The sequence below is a fragment of the Diceros bicornis genome, chromosome 27 (assembly GCF_020826845.1).
Source record: "Diceros bicornis minor isolate mBicDic1 chromosome 27, mDicBic1.mat.cur, whole genome shotgun sequence".
In the NCBI taxonomy this organism is placed as follows: domain Eukaryota; kingdom Metazoa; phylum Chordata; class Mammalia; order Perissodactyla; family Rhinocerotidae; genus Diceros; species Diceros bicornis.
The window spans coordinates 23,819,472-23,837,850 of NC_080766.1; the positions used below are offsets into that span (position 1 = coordinate 23,819,472).

Sequence of the window (18,379 nt, forward strand, 5' to 3'; positions counted from 1 at the left end):
ATTTTCCTTGCAAAGAAATTTCATTAATTAAGGCAATCCGTATAAAATTATAAGGTGCTTTATAAATATATCATTATTATTATTATTTTATTATCAGCTAGTGTTACAGAAAAAGAGTGCAAGTATAAAACAAAATGTACACACTATTCTTTAGCTTTTGAATCAATATTGTTTATCTTGTGTCATCACAGAATAAACTATTTTATTTCATTACTACATATTTTCATTTTAAATGTGTTTAGTTGTATAATTTGGTAACATACATTGACTGCCACTTTAATTTCAGGCTATATGATGTTATTAACAATGGACCATGTGTTATATACAGCGTTTTTCATCTGGATATATAAAAATAAGATTTTGTGTGTGTGTGAAAAAGGAGGGAGTTATGTAGATAAAGCTGAAATATTTGAAATATACATTTCAAAAGTCACTCCTAGTTTCTGGAATGTTTTGCTGGTTAGAAGCACCCATTCATTTTGTTGTTGTTTAAAAAGTAAAGCATAAAATTGTGAGCAGTGGTCTCTAATGAGATGTAATGTAGCACTGAGAAAATCAACAACTTGATGTAGTTCATGCAGATATCTGGAAACTCTTTTGACTCTTCTACTAAATAAATCCTATAATCTTGTGATGTAGAACAAGTAATTTCACCTCCCTGGAACTCTAGTTTCTTAGGTTCTGCTCTTCAAATACTTGAACACTGAATAAAGATGCTCTTGTATGGATCAATAATTGTTTTTTGTTTTATTTTGTTTTGTTTTTCAATAAATATCCCAAGCAATCATTGATATTCAGCTGACCACTGAATCTGAAATCTACATTTGTGATGTGTGTTTGGAAAGAGAATTTGAGTAATGATTCTCCAGAAAATAGCACAGTGAGGAAGAAAAAAATTGATGACACCACAGGAAAGTGCTTGAAAAGTCTTTCCTTTCTTCCTATTCTAAGATTAAGGATTTTCCCTGTCAAGAAACCAGAACATGTGGAAGATATCTGGCATGTTAGAAACCAAAGTATGAATGAATCTATATGATGGAAACAGGACTGGGCCAAGTGATTCCTTCTTTCCAATATTCATGGGTAATATGGATGGAATTTCATCTACTTTCTGTAGACGATTGCCCTCTCTGGCTCATGTCTCAGGACAGAAATCTTCAATTATTCCTTCCTCTGGTTGTATAGTGTAAGGATGATAAGTAAGTAAAATTATCTGTTTCTTGGGAAGTAATGAAGAAGCACGAACAATGTGTATTAATAAATTAACAAAAACTTATCACATAAAATAAGTGGAATAAGCAGAAATCAAGAACCAAAGCATGAAGTCAAAATAGGTCAAGTGATATTTGAAATGCAAAATTAAAAAATATAGAACTATTTGTGACACTCAAAACTAATTTCAGAGCATCCTTGTGAAATTAAGTGTATTGAGATAAAAAGATAGACAATTAAGGGGCTCAGATTTATAAGGAATCTATATTTGTTTACATAGAATATAAACAAAATATTAGTTTTGTAGTTGTTGGTTGACTTATTAGAATATGGAGAGTTCAGTCTAGAGAATTGCTGAGCTAATTTTATAGGGTTTTTTCCCCAAATGTTAGAAAGAGTCAATGTCAGTTGTAGCAAAACAAAAGAGAGTAAAGTGGTTACATGAACCCTCCTACAGATAATAATTATGAAATCTGAGTATAAATATAAAACATATTTAAAAATATTAATAAATGTCCCTAAAGCAGACTAAAAACAGAGAAGAGTTTCTCTTGAAATATTGCAACAAGAATGATCTGTCTGTGGTTTACTTGCCTCAGGGTACTTTGACCATAATCACCAGAACGGCAAAAAATCACAGCCTAACTAGCAAGAGTTGGCAGAGAACATAGTTTGAGGATGAAAAGCAGCTGAAAAAGTAAAAGTCTAGAAATGAGACACCTTTCAGAAGACATGATATCCAAATTCTGAATATAAACTCTGCCTACATCCATATATGGCCACTAAAGTACACACACACAGAGTGGTTGCCAGGGGCTCAGGGCAAAAAGTAGGACCAGACAAGAAATTGCCACTGACAGAGTGGTACCTGGTAATACCGGTGGGTCTTTGTTGTTATTTTAAACTGAATGGGTCCCCAGTTAGTGTTCAGCTCAGGGGACTGAAAGCTGAGACCTAGATCTATTGATGTGCTAGAAGACAGAACCTGATACTGGGAGAGGAGCCAAAAATTATGTGGACTCTCTATAAGCAAGGGAATTACTGAGCATATACTCTGTCCAATCCTTGACTATGTAGCCAAACTACACATACACAGAGAGGAGCATCAGGACGAAGGCTAAAAAGGTATATTTGCCTCTGGAAGTTGTAAGAACAACAAAAAATGCTCTGAAGAACATAATGTAAACCAGACTGTCAGAAATATATTATTCACAATGGCCAGTTTTCAACCAAAAAGTACCAGACAGGCAAAGAATTAGGAAAATGTGATCCATGATCTAGGGAAAAAAAAATGACATCAGTGGAAAACACATCTGCACAGGAACAGACATTTGATTTAACAAAAATACCAAAGCAGTTATTATAAACACGTTCAAAAAATGAAGGAAAAATGTGGTCAAATGATTAAAAGAAACACAGTCTTAAAGAGTTACAGATAGGCAACGTCAATAAAGAAATATAAACTATAAAAAATGGAAGCACTATAGTTGAAATATACACTAACAAAATTGAAAAATTCACTAGATTGTCTCAACAGCAGTTTGGAGATGGCATACACAACAGTAAGAATAGAGACCAGAGGCGTTAGAACAACAAGCTGCAAGCAAAAATTTTATATCCACTGAAACTATCCATAAAAAATGAAGAAACTTATAGAAATTTTCAGATAAAACCTGAGAGGTTTTGTAGCAAGCATACCTGGCCTACAAGAAATGACAGAAGTTCTTCAGGCTGAAGGGAAAGGACACTGATTGGCACCATGAATCTATGGTGGAGAATGAAAGAATGAAGAACCAAAGAAGTAGTAAATATGTGGGTAAACTAGAAAGTATGCATGAACACACAGATTTGTCTTTGCTGTCATTAAATTCTTTAAAAGCCATATGGCTGTTTAAGGCAAAAATTATAGCAACTTGTTGTGGGGTTTATAACATTTGTAGAATTAATATATGTGATATAAGAGCACAGAATAAAGGAGGTTTATAAATAAAATTATAAATTATCAAGTTTCCCATTTTAAACCAAAGTAATACATTAAATATAATAATATTGCCTCACATTAAATTTGTAATTTTTAGAGTAATGACTAAATAATAATAAGCTAAAACAAAACCAAGGAACAAATCAAAATAGAATACAAATAAAATATTCAAGTAATAAAAACTAAGAAAGGAGACAGTTGAAACAAACAAATGAGCAAACAAACAAAAACAGATAAAATAAATTGAAAGCAAATAGGCAAATGACAAACTTAAATACTGCCATGTCACGGATTTCATTAAGTGTAAACAGAATAAACATTATGTTAAAGGCAGAGATTATCAGAACCCAAAAAGAACAAGACTCAACTATATGCTGTCTGTAAGATGCACACAAACACTAAATAAATGTCACAAATAGGGTGAAAGCAGAAGAAAGGAAAAAGATATACCATTAACTATTAATCATATCATAGCTGGAATGGCTTTATTAACATCAGGAAAAATTGTCATTAAGGTAGAAGTAGTAAGAGAGACAGAGAAAGGCACTTAATCACAATAAAAGTGTCAATACATTAGGAATATATAACAGTTATAAATGTGTGTGCACCTAATAAACACTTCAAAGTGTATGAAGAAAAATGACAGAATTAAAGGGAAAAATCTGCAAACTTAGATGAAGGTTTTCATACCTCATCCCAGATACTGATACAATAATCGGACAAAAATTCAGAAACATTACAGAAAATTTAAATAACTTGACGTGTGTAACACAACGCCCAATTACAGCTGATTACACTTTTTAAAAAATGCACATAAAATGTTCACTATAAAAGTGCATCGTGGGCCATAAGACAAGACTCAATAGATTTCATAACATTAAAATATTTCAGAATATGTTCCTTGATTACAATGAAATTATATATGGTAACAACATCTAAAGAAAAGTCCTGAATATTTAAAAATTAAACAATTCACTTCTTGGCAACTTAAGGGTAAATGAAGAAATCACAAGGGAAAGTAGAAAATATTGAACTGAATGACAATGAAAACTTGATATATCAAAATTAACAGGAGGGAGCTAAAACATGCTTAAATATAAACTTACAGCTTCAAATACTTATATCACAGGTTTTATGAAAGGATCAATAAAAGTTACAAAACTGTCTAAACTGATCAAGAAAAAAGATGAGAAAACATGTATTTGAAAAATTCAAAACTCATTCGTGGTAAAAATTTGAGAACACTAAGAATAAAAGGGACTTTCTTCAACCACATAAAGGACACCCGTGAAAAACCTGCTAATATTGTACTTAATGTTGAAAGACTCATTGTTGACTAATGAGGCTAATGTTGAAATCCTAAGATTGGGAACAAGAAGTAATACAACTCTCACACTTCATTTCTCACTATTCTAGAGTTCTTATCCAGTGCAAATCAAAGGCAAAACTATTGGAAAGGTTTAACCAAAACTGTCCCTATCCTCAAAGAACATTATCATTTATGTAGAATCCTGAGAAATCTAATTAGATAAGCTACCAGAACTAATGAGTGAATTAAGCAAGTGATTGGATACACATTCATATATACAAATTGATTGCATTTCTATAAAGTAGCAATAAGCAATCTAAAAACAAAATTAATAATTCAATTGCATTTAAAACAGAATCTCCAAGAGCATGGACTACTGTGAGATGAATTTAATAAAACATTTGCGAGATCCGTACACTGAAAATTGCAAAATATTGCTGAAGAATATTATAGAAGAGTAAATATTTAGAGATATGCCTTGTTTTAAGATTGGAAGACTCAAATTCATTAAGATGTCATATGTTCCCAAATAGACCTAAAGAGTTAATGCTTCTCAATCAAAATTACAGCAGAAGTGTTGGAACTTGGCAAGGTGATTCTTAAAATTTATATTAAAATGCAAATGACTTAGAATAGCAACATTTAAAAAAATAAATTCATATAACACTACAAACAAGTAGGACTTAATGTCACCTTAAATAGTAATTTCAAGATATTTAGCTAACTTTAAGACCTTTAACTAATATTATATTAATTGATAATTTACTTTTGGATATTTGGACAACATAATTTTTATATTCTTGTACTCTCATTTAATACATTATATGAAATGAATGTGTGAAAGAATTTCAATCTAAAATGGAACTGGAGGATATAAAATGGAAAATCTCATGCACGTGCTCTCAGAAAAATAAAACTTAAGGACTGATAGACTAATTTCCCTTATATGCTTGATCTACAGAAAAACTGATACTATTGGAATTTTCTTAAATGATAGGAAGTTGTCCAGGGGTTGCCTTACATAAGCCTTGGAAAACTTTTCTTATGGTTTCCAGAGGTGTGAACAAGAAATGACCCAGGTTGTGTTGGTCTCATAAAATAAGCTGAATTGAGCTTTGTTTATATGACTGGACTGGTTTTCTCTGCTTGGGGAATTTTCAGAGCCAGTGTCTTTTTGATTTTAACAGACTCTGACTGAACTCTCCCCTCCTTACGGTCCTTGCTCATAAATACAGCCTATTCCAAATCCTCAGTGAACTCACTGTAGCTTGCTATAGCATGCCTTTCCTGAATTGTAATTCCTCTGCTACTCTGTAATAAATTCATCTTTCTTTGAAAATTTTGAGCTTCCCTGAGTTTATCTCTTTCTTTGTGTCGACAGATGTGTAAGTAACTTCGTTATGTTAATGCATATATTCTTATTTAAAGGAATGTAAAGATGAACATTATAATGATAGAATAACGAATGTTTCTTATTTTTGTTCATTAAAAAATGAGAAATGATTTTCTTAAAGTAAGAAATGTCTTCATTGTTCTAGAATATGAAAGAAGACATTAAAAGATATATTGGAAAGTGTATATTAAGGTATAATATCTGAAAGGAAGTGTACTAATTTGCTTACTTTTGTAATACCTGCAAATACTGAGTTTGCGAGGTGCAATTAAATGTGCTAAATTAAAAATATAGTTAATTGTGATGAGTTTTTCATAAGGAAGAAAGGCTTATAAATACTTTAAATAGTGAGTATGGATGGTAATGAAAAAGTGTAAAACTGGGTTTTTTTCCTGTTAAAAATGAACAAGTCTTTCTGTACCCAGGGAAAAGCAGTTCTTTTAATCACTGAAATGTGCTATTAACACTTTCTGCTTTTTTATATACTTTAAATTAATTTTTTATAAAAGTTCCTTATTTTAAAGTTACATTTTCTAGCAGTCATTGTCATTTACAGCTGTGTTTTAAAAGTATCACATTGTAACTTTTGCCTTAAGCATATCTCCTCTGACTACTACTCGTCTTGATTTTGCCTTTCCCAAATTCAAGCCCTAAATGCAGAATAATAAAAATGTCAGTACATCTTTCACATCCAAAAATCTTTGAGTTTCCTGAATAGATATTAGACAAAATAAAGTTTTGTCACTTTAATTTATAAAAAGAATGGTATCAAGAATGATTAAAATTGCTTGGCATTCTCCAAGTTTTAATTATCTCAAAAACTCAGACGGTATTTTGAGGATTCCTTTATTTTACTAACTTATGATAAAAGAAAGGGAAAAACCCCAACACACTGAAACAGAAAATGCTAGATCAATTATGTATATATAAAACACATGAATATAACTATGTTGCAATGATTGTGTCCTTCAGTTAAAGGAAAACTTAACCAAAGGTTAGTTAAAACATGTCCTTTGGCTAAATGAAACATAATCAATTTTGTATGCAAAGTCAGGTTCAATACTATCTAAAAATACTCCGGATTAAATATGCTTATAAATTAGGGACATTCATAGTTTAGTTTGTGCAATAGATTAAATGTCTAGAGGTTTAATCTTATAAATTAGGTGATACTTCAGTAGAGGATTCAGTTCTCCATTCTGACATAGTGGTTAGCAATTAAATACCTAAAGCTGTTCAGACATACCACTTATCAAGAAGTAAGGATCACCTTCCTTCACAAGCCTAGTCAGCTCTTACATGGTCTTTGACTTGGCCGTTGAGTCCTTTGGAAATAACTCTAAGAAAAAATGAACTTGAAATTCAATGGAGAGAACCTTATCGAGGAATGCTAACATTTGAACAGTAAAACTCTAAGGGATTGATCCTGGAAAACATGTTTCTATGCTAAAATAACATTCTCCAATAAAAATTGGAAATTTTATAAATATTAGAACCTATAAGCTCAATTTTTTCTAGGAAATCTCTAGAAGCTAATGTTTCACAAACATAGACAACTAACCCTAGATCTTTGGCGAGGGGGAACAAACAGTGCATGAGGTAGACTGCTTCACCCAAGGTCATTGAGAAAAGACTCAGATCACTTCTCTATTTTTCCTCATTGTTGTTTGCCCTTTATACCATTTCATCTACTACTTCAAGGTTCTGTAATATCAGCTGACATCCCTGTCCTTTACTCATGGAACTGCCAAGACCCTTACGGTTGGCAATCATGAGATTGGGCCTATTTCTTCAGATACTGGCAAGAAACAACTGATATCAAATTAAACATCACTTGAACATAAAGAAGATCTAAGCAGATTAAAGGACATATGTACCATGTTTCAAACTTAAATAATAATCCTTGTTTGAGTGACAAGCAACTGCTATCAAGTCAGATAATTCAACATATGACCCTCCAATGGAAAGAAAAATAAGGGCAGGTGCTGATAAAAGTCAAAACAACATCCATTAAAGACATGGTACATGATTATGAACATTGCATTGCAGTGCAGATCTGGATTTGTCTGGACTTCAAAAGATAATGATCTATCCTTCAGCTTAGGTTAAAGAATTATGGAAGATGGTGGCAGGAAAAAGTCAAAAGTGGATCTGCAGCCAACAAGACTGTGAAAGGTAACCGAGGATTAAATTAAAAACCACAATTTTCAAATTGAACTACATCCTGACTCTCAAAAGAGATAAACCAAAGCAAAGTAATTCATGATGTGTATTGTGGGAGATCAAGATTTGGCCACCCTGAAATCTATCTCTTTACCTTGGTTGTTTTCTCTAGGGACCTTTGACCTCCCCCACTAACTGCCTAAAGAATTCGACATAGTAACTCCTTCCTGGAACAGATCTATCATGATGGCTGTAAAGATAATGTAGGATAGAGGTTACAATAGAAAAGGCACCAACAAGCCCCTCTTATCAGAAGTTCTGTCTCTCTGGCCACATTCTCTGGATGACCCTGCGAGGAGTTGCCAGACAATCATTTACATTTATAAGGGAAATCTCCATTTGTAAAGGTATCTCCCTCTCTGTTTTGAGAAGAGAGGGGGATGAGCTCATTTCTAGAGACTTATCAATGTGGAAGGTGAGGCCTTAAAGCTGCATAATAACCTTACTCTTGTTTACTGTGCTTTAGTGGTAATCTCCTGTAACTGACTCCCCCCACCCCCAAAATCCTCCTTTGTCATTGGCTGAACATGGTATTTAAGACGAGAATTTCTGCTATTGTGTTGAGAAACACAGTGTCCCTGCTTTCTCCCATGTATACATGTTATTAAACTTGGTATTATTTTCTCCTGCTAACCTGTCTTGTTAATTATTTGACCAGCCATAAGAACCTTAAAAAAACGGGCAGAGGGAGATACTCCCTCTTCCACCTACAGTATCATGGAGTATCTAAGCTTGAACTCTTAAAACCAGATCTTTCACACTGGTGTGTTCCAAATAAAACCACTGGCAATCTGGTTCTACAGAAACTTGCCTACTTTAAAGATTACAACTCCTTGCCACTAAACCTTGTAGGGTTGCCCAGAGTTCCTCACAGAGCATCCTCTCTTGCTGCATCAAGCTCAATAATCCAATTACTTTTCAATATGTTTTTGATGGTCTTTGGTTTTAATAGGATAATCAACTAAATTTGAAAGCTTAACTCACCATCAACTGGGATGGTATTGATATATAGAATCAGCGTTTCATAGTTACATTTTTATCCAAAGGAAGCCACACTGGTAAAATGCGACTTTCACCTTTTGTTTAAATTTCACACAATGATGTGTTCTGAGGTAACAAGGATATCTTTAAGATTAGTCTTAAGGTTTTCAAAAAGATAACAATTTCTTTGCTCTTTCCCCTAGGGTAAACCATTTCTAATGTCATAGCACTGACAGGTAAGTATTTTATAGCTGAAAAACCCTGACTCAGAGAAAATGTCACAGGTAATTTTTTTACTAACTGTTGCAGTTTAAGCTTTCAGAAATTGCTGATACATACCCTGCCATTTGGGGGAAAAATAAAATTACTTTTTTCCCAGAAAGTTAGCAATTTTAAATATGATTATTTCTTGAGTTCAGAAAACTTCACAATAGTTATGAAAACTAATCTAAATCCATTCTTTCTTAAGGTACCAAATAATCACAAATTTTACTTCAGAATTTAAGAATAATCAAATTATTCTTTTCCAATGAATTAGGATATATATTATATATCTGTACACTGAAATTGCAAGTTTGTTTTTTATTTGCTTTTGGTTAGAATTTTACATTTCAGTGTAATTTCATCAATTATCACAAACTGATCAGAAGTCTTGTTTAGTAAACATCTTCATTGGATTGTTTTAATACAGAAATATTGAGTAGCTTGAAGAGTTGCTATATTCATGGATCTCTAGGATTCTGGAAACCCATTTTGGAATTAAGAGTATAGAAACTTTACATTGTATTAAGTTATATAAATATGTTATAATGATCTTTTGTTGATGGTATAATTATAGTTACTACTCTCACACACCTAGTAAATGGGTGTAACGTGAATCTGCACTGATTTGAAGGCTTGTAAGTGATGCTAAAAACAAATGAGAATGTGTGTGATTATAAGTTGAATTCAATGCAAATTTATCTAATGATCCATTATGAAGACCAAAGCTACATAAAACCAATTGATAATAACTTGTAGTGCATCATTTGGAGGGAAATCTTAATTTTTATTCCTTATATTATTTATTTTACATTATTTAAATTGGCAGAACAGGAAAAAAAATCATGCCATGCAAAAATTTAAATGAACTACATTTTTTTTAATTTTATAATCTTTTTAAGTTTTTAGAGAAATTTTTTCTCTAGAAATATTTAACATGGATTTTGATACTGAAAATCATAGGTGATCTCCCAGCCTATTTTTTTAAAAAAACTCATGTTTTGTTATAATCAAAAATAAATACTGTAAAATGCATTTGTCACTGACTAGAGCCCCTAGGGACTCAAGGGTGAGTTTGGAAGCATTTAACTGTTGTTATGTTAAGAAGATAACCTGTAGCCACCCTGAAGCTAACCAAGCCTCCCTACAAGAACTGCACCCATGACACCCATGACATTACCTTATTTTTAACTTGAAGCTCTCCTTAATTGGAGATTAAGCCTCATTACCATAAACTGCAGTGTACTTGCCTCTCCCTTTTGAATACTCATTCCCTAACTAAATAAAAGTTCCTCCTTCCCTTTGTTCTGGGACGCCATGATTTTGCAAATTATTCCTCATGGCCTCTTGTTTGCTGCAAATACACTTTGCTTTGAGACAACTTCCACTGGTGTAGAGTCTTATTTAACTCACCAGGAGGCGAGCCCACCTGGTTCAGTAACACATTCATAAACTTAATTTTCTGCCTGCCAAATGGCTACTTCACATTTAATTGGCTCCCTCTCTGAGACAATGGATGACTTGATGAAATAAATGATTAAAACAATGCCTTTGTCCTGAACTTGATTGTTTTTAAAGCTCTTGTTATTCAAACAATATGCTTGAATTGTTCATTTGAGTAACTTAGGCATTCATTTTGAAATTGACATCCAACCAAATGATACCTGCTTTGACAGTTAATGCTTAAAATAGAGCTAAAACACTTTACATGAAGGTAAATCAAACATTTCCTGCACTGTTACCACAATTTCAGTTCATACAAGGCAGGAAAGATTCATTCTTAAACATTTTTGGGAGCCTTGTAGAGAAGTACTCTATCTTCCTTTGAAAGGGGACCTTGGGAAGAATAATTTGACCAACATTGTGTTCTGTTACATACTTGGAAACGTTCCTTACAGTACTTTTTTACCATATTCTCCCATTCAATGAACCTTTACTTTCTGAAGAAATACCTGTGCTCCTTGATGTCTCCAATAGCATAAAAACAAATGTGCAATCAAATCATTTGGGGGCAACACCATAAACTACACATATTTAACTTTGTTTCTTCTTAAATTTCTGTCTTCGTTTTGCCCCAGAATTCTTTTTAATTTCTTTTTAATTGCAGCATTTGTTAACATTCGAAATCCTAGAGTTTTGTAGAATATGTTGTGAAATATATAGATAAATGATAATTTTCAATCTATAATAATTGTATAGGTTTTAGTATGTCCTCTTTACATGTGTGGGCTCATTTTACTCTTCCCAACAGCCATGTGGTGGATATTCTAATTATTTCCATTTTACGTATGAGGAATCTGAGAGCGAAAGTGATTAAGTAGTGTGTAACCTACTGAGGTTAAATGGAGAGGATACTTTATAGAGATATAATTAAAACAAAGCCAATCTAGCTTCTGAGCCTGTGGTGCTACCAACTCTATATACTTTCCAATTTGTGAGCTAGTTAGGAGGAAGGGGCACACAGACATTTAAGCATAAACCTTCTCATGTCAGCTCTCTTGGATGTTTGTTTGATTTTTTCTCTTTATGTTATTTGGCCCTGCCTAGAGTTTGTATTTCCTAGCTCTATAATCATACAATTCTATGATTCTCCTAACCTCTTGCTTTCACATATCCTTTGCATTAAAGACCACAAAACTTTTTCTTCCTTTTGGGACACAAATGGAGAAAAACCTGTGGAAATCAGTTGACTTGTATTTGGAATCATAATGTTATGTGTGTGTGTGTTTATGTGTGTGTGTATGTAAATTTATACATAAATATAATACATTTATACATATGTTTATGTATTTCTGTATAAATATATAAAAACATATAAAATTTCCATTTCTGACACTTCTTGGGGGCAACTTGAACCATTAATTAACTTTTCTTTGACTTATTCCTTTTTTTAATATGCAAATTACTGGTAATATAATATCTAATTCATCTTGTGATTGTGAGGATAAATGTAGCAACGTATCCCCAGCTCTATTAGTTAGCTACAAATAACAGAAAACCCTACAGACACTGTGAAATGCTACAAACACTATAAAATTGGGCTCTAGCTCCATTTTTCATCTTTCTCTGTTCACTTTCGTACTTAGGATCATTAACTCATGATTTCAGGATGGCTATAGCATCTTCATGTTGGAGAAAGAGACAAAAGTGCCCATATCAGGAAGGCAAAAGCTCTCTCAGAAACCATTTAGCTCCTCAACCAGAACTGTGCACATAGCAAACGCACCATTATCTGTGATACAGCCAGGCATGTGAATAGTTTAAGTGAGTCCATGGTCCTTCCTAAACCAAATCAGGCAGGGAGGAAGGAGAGAACTGATATTTGGAAGGCAGTGAGTAATGTCTTGTCACAATCGCATTTACTACTAGGAACACAGTAATCATTGTATGAACGATGGCTGTTATTATCTGGATAGAGCTCTGGTGATTGAGTCCCTTTTACAGAGGGAACTAATTTAAGATCTAAAACCAATGGTCACAAAATTTTCACAAAAGTCATTGGGAATTTTAAATCTGTTCTCCTTGTGATTCTTTATACGAATTTTAACTGGGAATCAGTAAAAATAAATCTTCACATATAGGTTAAATAAATGAGACTCTGTAGTATAATCTGAGAGGCTTCGTTAAGACCCATGCCTAGAAAATATCTATCACTTACCTCTCTGTAATTAGCAGTATCAGTTAATCACAGCTTTGTGTTAGGACATCAAGATGTGTCAGATGCCTTAAAGAGAATGAAGAAATGAGTTGTGAAAATCGTTTTACAAATGAAAAGTTATGCAAATAAAATACTTGTATTTGAGTGTGAAATACAAATGAGTTCCTAGATGGACTCATTACAAACAAGGAAATATTGCAAATTAATGCATTATTAGTATCGCATCTTTCTAGCTTGAAAATTCTGCTTATTTAATTTGGTAGGCAAATGTCATATATATCTATATTGTTCCCATTACATAGAGAAAAGGGGCAATACAAACTGATTCAGAAAGCCATGAACAGATCTAGTCCTGCCAATTACGAGATGGATAACCTTGGATCTTATCTAGAGAAGGGCAACCTTCTCTAGGATCCTAGGATCTTATCCATAAAGTGAAAATAAGAGACAGCATAGCTGTAATATCTATTGTAAATGGTTATGCACACATAAAAATGTGCATTGTTTGAACTTCACATTTAGATACTTCTTTTAAAGAACAGGACAGAATTGTTTAGGATTTATTTCAAGTTGGCCTATTTCTTTTTAAGTGCACGGGAACATTAAATATTTATTCAAGTTAACTAAACATAGATATATAGAAGTACATCTTTATAGAAAGTATGGGGATATATCCATTGTGCAACCAAATTAATGAGACATAGAGTAGAACAGAAGGTACGTGGACTTTCATGGTTTGTCCCTTTAAAGAAAATATCAAGGAACAAGTCACACTGTGGATCCATCTATTGATTAATTTTCAGAGGTGGTGCTGAGACATCGGCACATTAATTAAACTGTCTTAGACTTGGTTAATTATTCTTATCGTTCACTTGGCTTTGTGTGTGTCTATGTATATCTGTGCACGTGTGATTGTGTGGGTGGGGAGGTACTACAATAATAAGGGTGAAGAGCTCTTTTACCATTATTGTGGTTAATTAAAAACTGAAACAAGTAGAAATGATTATCTCTCCCTACAGCCTATTTTTCTGTTAATTTGTTTTACAAAGTTATTTACCAACCATGAATGAATACTTAGCGGTTGTTTGAATATACTTGTTTTCCATAAGCTAATATGGTATATTTACTTACAATGTTTCTTTTTTAACATTCTAATATACTTAAGATAAACATGATTTGATCATTTAATTTAAAAAAAGATATAAGAAATATAATGCTAGGAAAATAGGATTTATTTTGATGTTCTGAAGAATAGATATTTTCTGTTATATTAGAATGGATTAGATATAAAAGAAATAATAAATTATCAGTGAGTCCTTTTGTATGTAGGGAAAAAAGCCAATAAGAATGTTAAAGAACAATTATGCTATTTTAATGACATTTGTTGTAAAATTCCTTATGTCTCCTAGTGTTTGATGGCACATTTTATCATGTGACTGAATACAAATACCTTAAAGGTATTTAAAATCATAAAATATTACGTCCGAGAATAAACATTGAAAATCTACTTCAATCACCTCATTTACAGATGAACAAATATAGACAGTTTAAATGCAGAGCTTTGAATAGAATATATCTTCTGCGCTCTTCCTGAATATATTTTTTGACTTAATAAAATCTTTTCACAATGATATGTAATATTTTAAACCTCCTTAAGAAAATGGATTTTATCATTTTTAAGATGATGTTATACAAAGAAATGCTTTTAAACTAACTATATTTAAAACAGTATATTTTAAAGAGTTTATTACAATGCTAATTTAATCTTTAATGACACTCAAGATGTATTATGAAGACAAATGTTTACTTCGCCCAATTTTTTTTCAGAATAAAGCTTATTTTCCCCCTCACATTTTTGCTTTCCCCAATTAAAAATAATACATTACTCAATTTAATAAAAATAATTTATTTAATAAATAAGAAAAGTGCTTTATATCATCTCTCCTTCAAATTTGATCACCTCTTCTCCCTTACCTATGATGTATCCCACCAAAATTTAGTGCCTTGAAATAACATTAATTAATTAATTCATTTACAGTTTTGTGGTTTGGCAATTTGGCGTCTATCTCAGCTGGGCTCACATACAAGTGGTAAGGTGCTGGTTAATGAAAGGGCTCAATTTCTAGGTTTGGCTGAAATGACAAGAGTTACTGGACCAATGTTCTCTTTTCATCTAGCAAATTACCCCAGTTTTCATCACATAGTCGTCATGGGGCAGGTTTTAAGAACATCAAGAGATAGGACAAGCCCCAACACACAAGCAATGCTCAAGTCTTTGCTTATGCTGTGTTTCCTATTGTCTCATTGTCCAAATCACATGAGATGGAAAAGCCTGTAATCAACATGTCAGGGCTCAACCCACATAGAAGATACAAAAGCCATTAATAAACTGGGGGCTAATACTGCAAAAATCTAGCTTAGTCTGCCTCTAGCACCAAGGATTTACCTGTCTGCCACATGTGGAGTATACTCACTCTCTCACAGCACCACCAAAATTCTCATTTAATCAAAGCATCAGGCTTCAAGTCCTGAATCTCATAACACACTGTTATAATGAAAGTGAATAAGACACCACATTGAAAAGACATGTTACCTGCTCTATGCAAATTCAGTTTATGATGGTGATACAAAAATAGAACAACCACAGGAAATGCTCCTATTTGAGGAGAAGAAAAAAAAAGAACCATACACATTCTCTGATCCATAGCAATTCTGAAATCAAATTGGGCAAATATGTCATAGCTGTCTATTCAGGGAAAAAGATGCTCCTTGACCAGGCCCTATTCTGTTTCCAGGGAGTGACTCTCCATATTTTTTTCACAGTTCCTGGTTCTAATCTCTAACATGTCTTTTCTTTTTCACTCTCCTTAGCTGTTTCTGGAGAGGTCATTGGAAAACAGTCCCTTAGAGCAATTTAAGAGGATTTTTGGATTTTGAATAGTCTCACTATCTTTCAATAGAGACTGTTAATATGTTTGTTGCATAACCCCATTGAAAACTTGGTGGGTTTTTTATTAATCTGAATTCTAAGATTCTGTAACTCAAAAGCCACATTGAAAATCCTTTTGGAGAATTTCCTCTTTTTCCAGATTTACTGACTGATACACTGGTGATTTAGGCTGCAGTGGATCAAATCTCTCAAGAGCTCTAGAGAGTTACCCTCTGATTGAGAGTAACCAAGAAGCACCGATTTTCTTCTTTTGGAAGTCCTAACAAAGGATCTCACAGCCAAGCCATTGATTAGATGTGCTCCTCTAGATTATATTTTGCTCTAAGAATCTTTTATTTATTTATTTATCTTTATATTAGTTTGCTAGAGCTGCCATAAGGATGCACCACAGACTGGGTGGTCTAAACAACAGAAATTGATTTTCTCACACTCCTGGAGGCTAAAAATCTAAGATTAAGACGTCAGGAGGGTTGATTTCTTCTGAGGCTCTCTCCTTGGTTTGTAGATAGCCATCTTTTCCCTATTTCTTCACACGGTTTTCTCTCTATACCTGTCTGTATTTAAATGTCCCCTTTTTATAGGAATACCAGTCATATTGGATTAGTGCCCATCACAATGCCTTCATTTGAACTTAATTACCTCTTTAAAGACCCTATCGTCAAATTCAGTCACATTCTGAGGTACTGGGGGTCAGGACTTCAACATGTCAATTTGGAGGGGACACGATTCAGCCATAACAATCTTCATGCTAGATAAACTGGACAGAAGAAAGAATTTTATTTTTCAACCAGTCATACCCTATCCCCTCTATATTCCCTTAAAATCTTACTTGCTAACTGGTCACTACTTACCTTAGCTTATCTCCTTTTTTGTACTTTATCAGATAGATGTATTTATATATATATATATATTTTTTTTTTTTTTTGTGAGGAAGATCAGCCCTGAGCTAACATCCATACTAACCCTCCTCTTTTTGCTGAGGAAGACTGGCTCTGAGCTAACATCTGTTGCCAATCTTCCTCCTTTTTTTTTTTTTCTCCCCCAAAGCCCCAGTAGATAGTTGTATGTCGTAGTTGCACATCCTTTTGCTGTATGTGGGACGCGGCCTCAGCATGGCCAGAGAAGCGGTGCGTAGGTGCACGCCCGGGATCCGAACCCAGGCCGCCAGCAGCAGAGCGTGTGCACTTAACCGCTAAGCCACCAGGCCGGCCCCCAGATAGATGTATTTAAAAGCAACCAGCCTACCTCTTGAACATTTTGTCTGGAGATGTCATTGCCTAGACTCGGTGGTCCATTTTTTATCTTCCATGTTTCAGAGGCAAATGGTTTTCTAGTTGTTCCACCACTATGTATTAGTAGTTGACATTTTACCTGCTTACTATGGCAGTCACTTCAATATTTTGCCACCTTATAGCAAAGACAACGTCACTCATTTTAGGTTATGTTAAAATAGCACCTAACTTCTAGGTACCCATTTCCATGTCGATGGTCTAAGGTTACATAACAAACTACCCCCAAAATTTAGTGGCTTAAAACAACAACCATTGGTTTTGATCAAGATTCTCTCAGTTTGGCAATTTGGATTGGGCTTAACTGGTTAGGTCTTCTCTTGGGTGGGTTTACTTCCGTGTCTTTGGTCTGTGGCCAACTGTGAGCTGACCATGCTTCTGGTAATTGTTAGCTGTCAGTTAGGGTACCTCAGTCAACTGGGTTACGTTTCTGTAACGATGTCATAGGATTCTGCTCATGGAAGTAGTGTCAGAGATCCTAAGAACAGCAAGAGGGAGATCCAACTCCATTGTCCTAGCATTTTTCTCCAGTTTCTGATTGTGTTGTGTTTGCTGTTATACCACTGGACCAAGTAAGTAAATTCCAGCCTATTCACTGTGGGTGTGATTGACTAAGAGTGTGGATACAGAGAAGTATGAACAAACTGGGGCACATCACTGCAACATCCTACCAAACATATGCTCAAATTAAGATCACGCTTTCTATATCAAAGAGAAAATTATAGTTAAAAAAAGAGAGAGAACTTCCACAAATAGACTTTATCAAATCAACCCAATCTCAAACATTATATTTTATCGTTTAAAAAAATAAATAACAAGAAAATTGAAAACAATACATCACTAGTCAAATTATTACTATGTCTCCAGCATGTAGCCCATTCTGCTTTCTTGAGATCCACGAATGGCCCCACTGACATTTACCTTATCTCAAATATTGGACAATGCATCTAATACCAAAGATCTATTGGAAAGCCATATGTACCTAAAATGGAAGGTTCAAGTACATTGGGCGTTCTACATTCAGTCCTTGTCTCTACTCTTTTGCTCATGCACATTAGAGTAATTCTTATTAATTTTGCAGTGACTTTCTCCTTCAATGTTTATGGCTTAATAAACTCTGAC

At 33.6% G+C, this 18,379-nt stretch overlaps 1 long non-coding RNA gene across 4 annotated transcripts in view; it reads right to left on the minus strand.

Moving 5' to 3' along the window:
* The window catches only part of LOC131392788 (uncharacterized), a 49,213-nt gene extending 32,491 nt beyond the window's left edge, over positions 1–16,722 (minus strand). For 3 of the 4 annotated variants that reach the window (XR_009215782.1, XR_009215783.1, XR_009215781.1), the window contains exons 1-3: positions 16,608–16,722; positions 13,019–13,084; positions 7,142–7,234 (exon numbers count right to left, since the gene is read on the minus strand). This is a non-coding gene — a long non-coding RNA (uncharacterized LOC131392788). Of the gene's footprint in view, positions 1–7,141; positions 7,235–13,018; positions 13,100–16,607 lie in introns of those variants that run through there. The other variant, XR_009215780.1, reaches the window with a different exon arrangement.
* Positions 16,723–18,379: the final 1,657 nt, after the last annotated feature.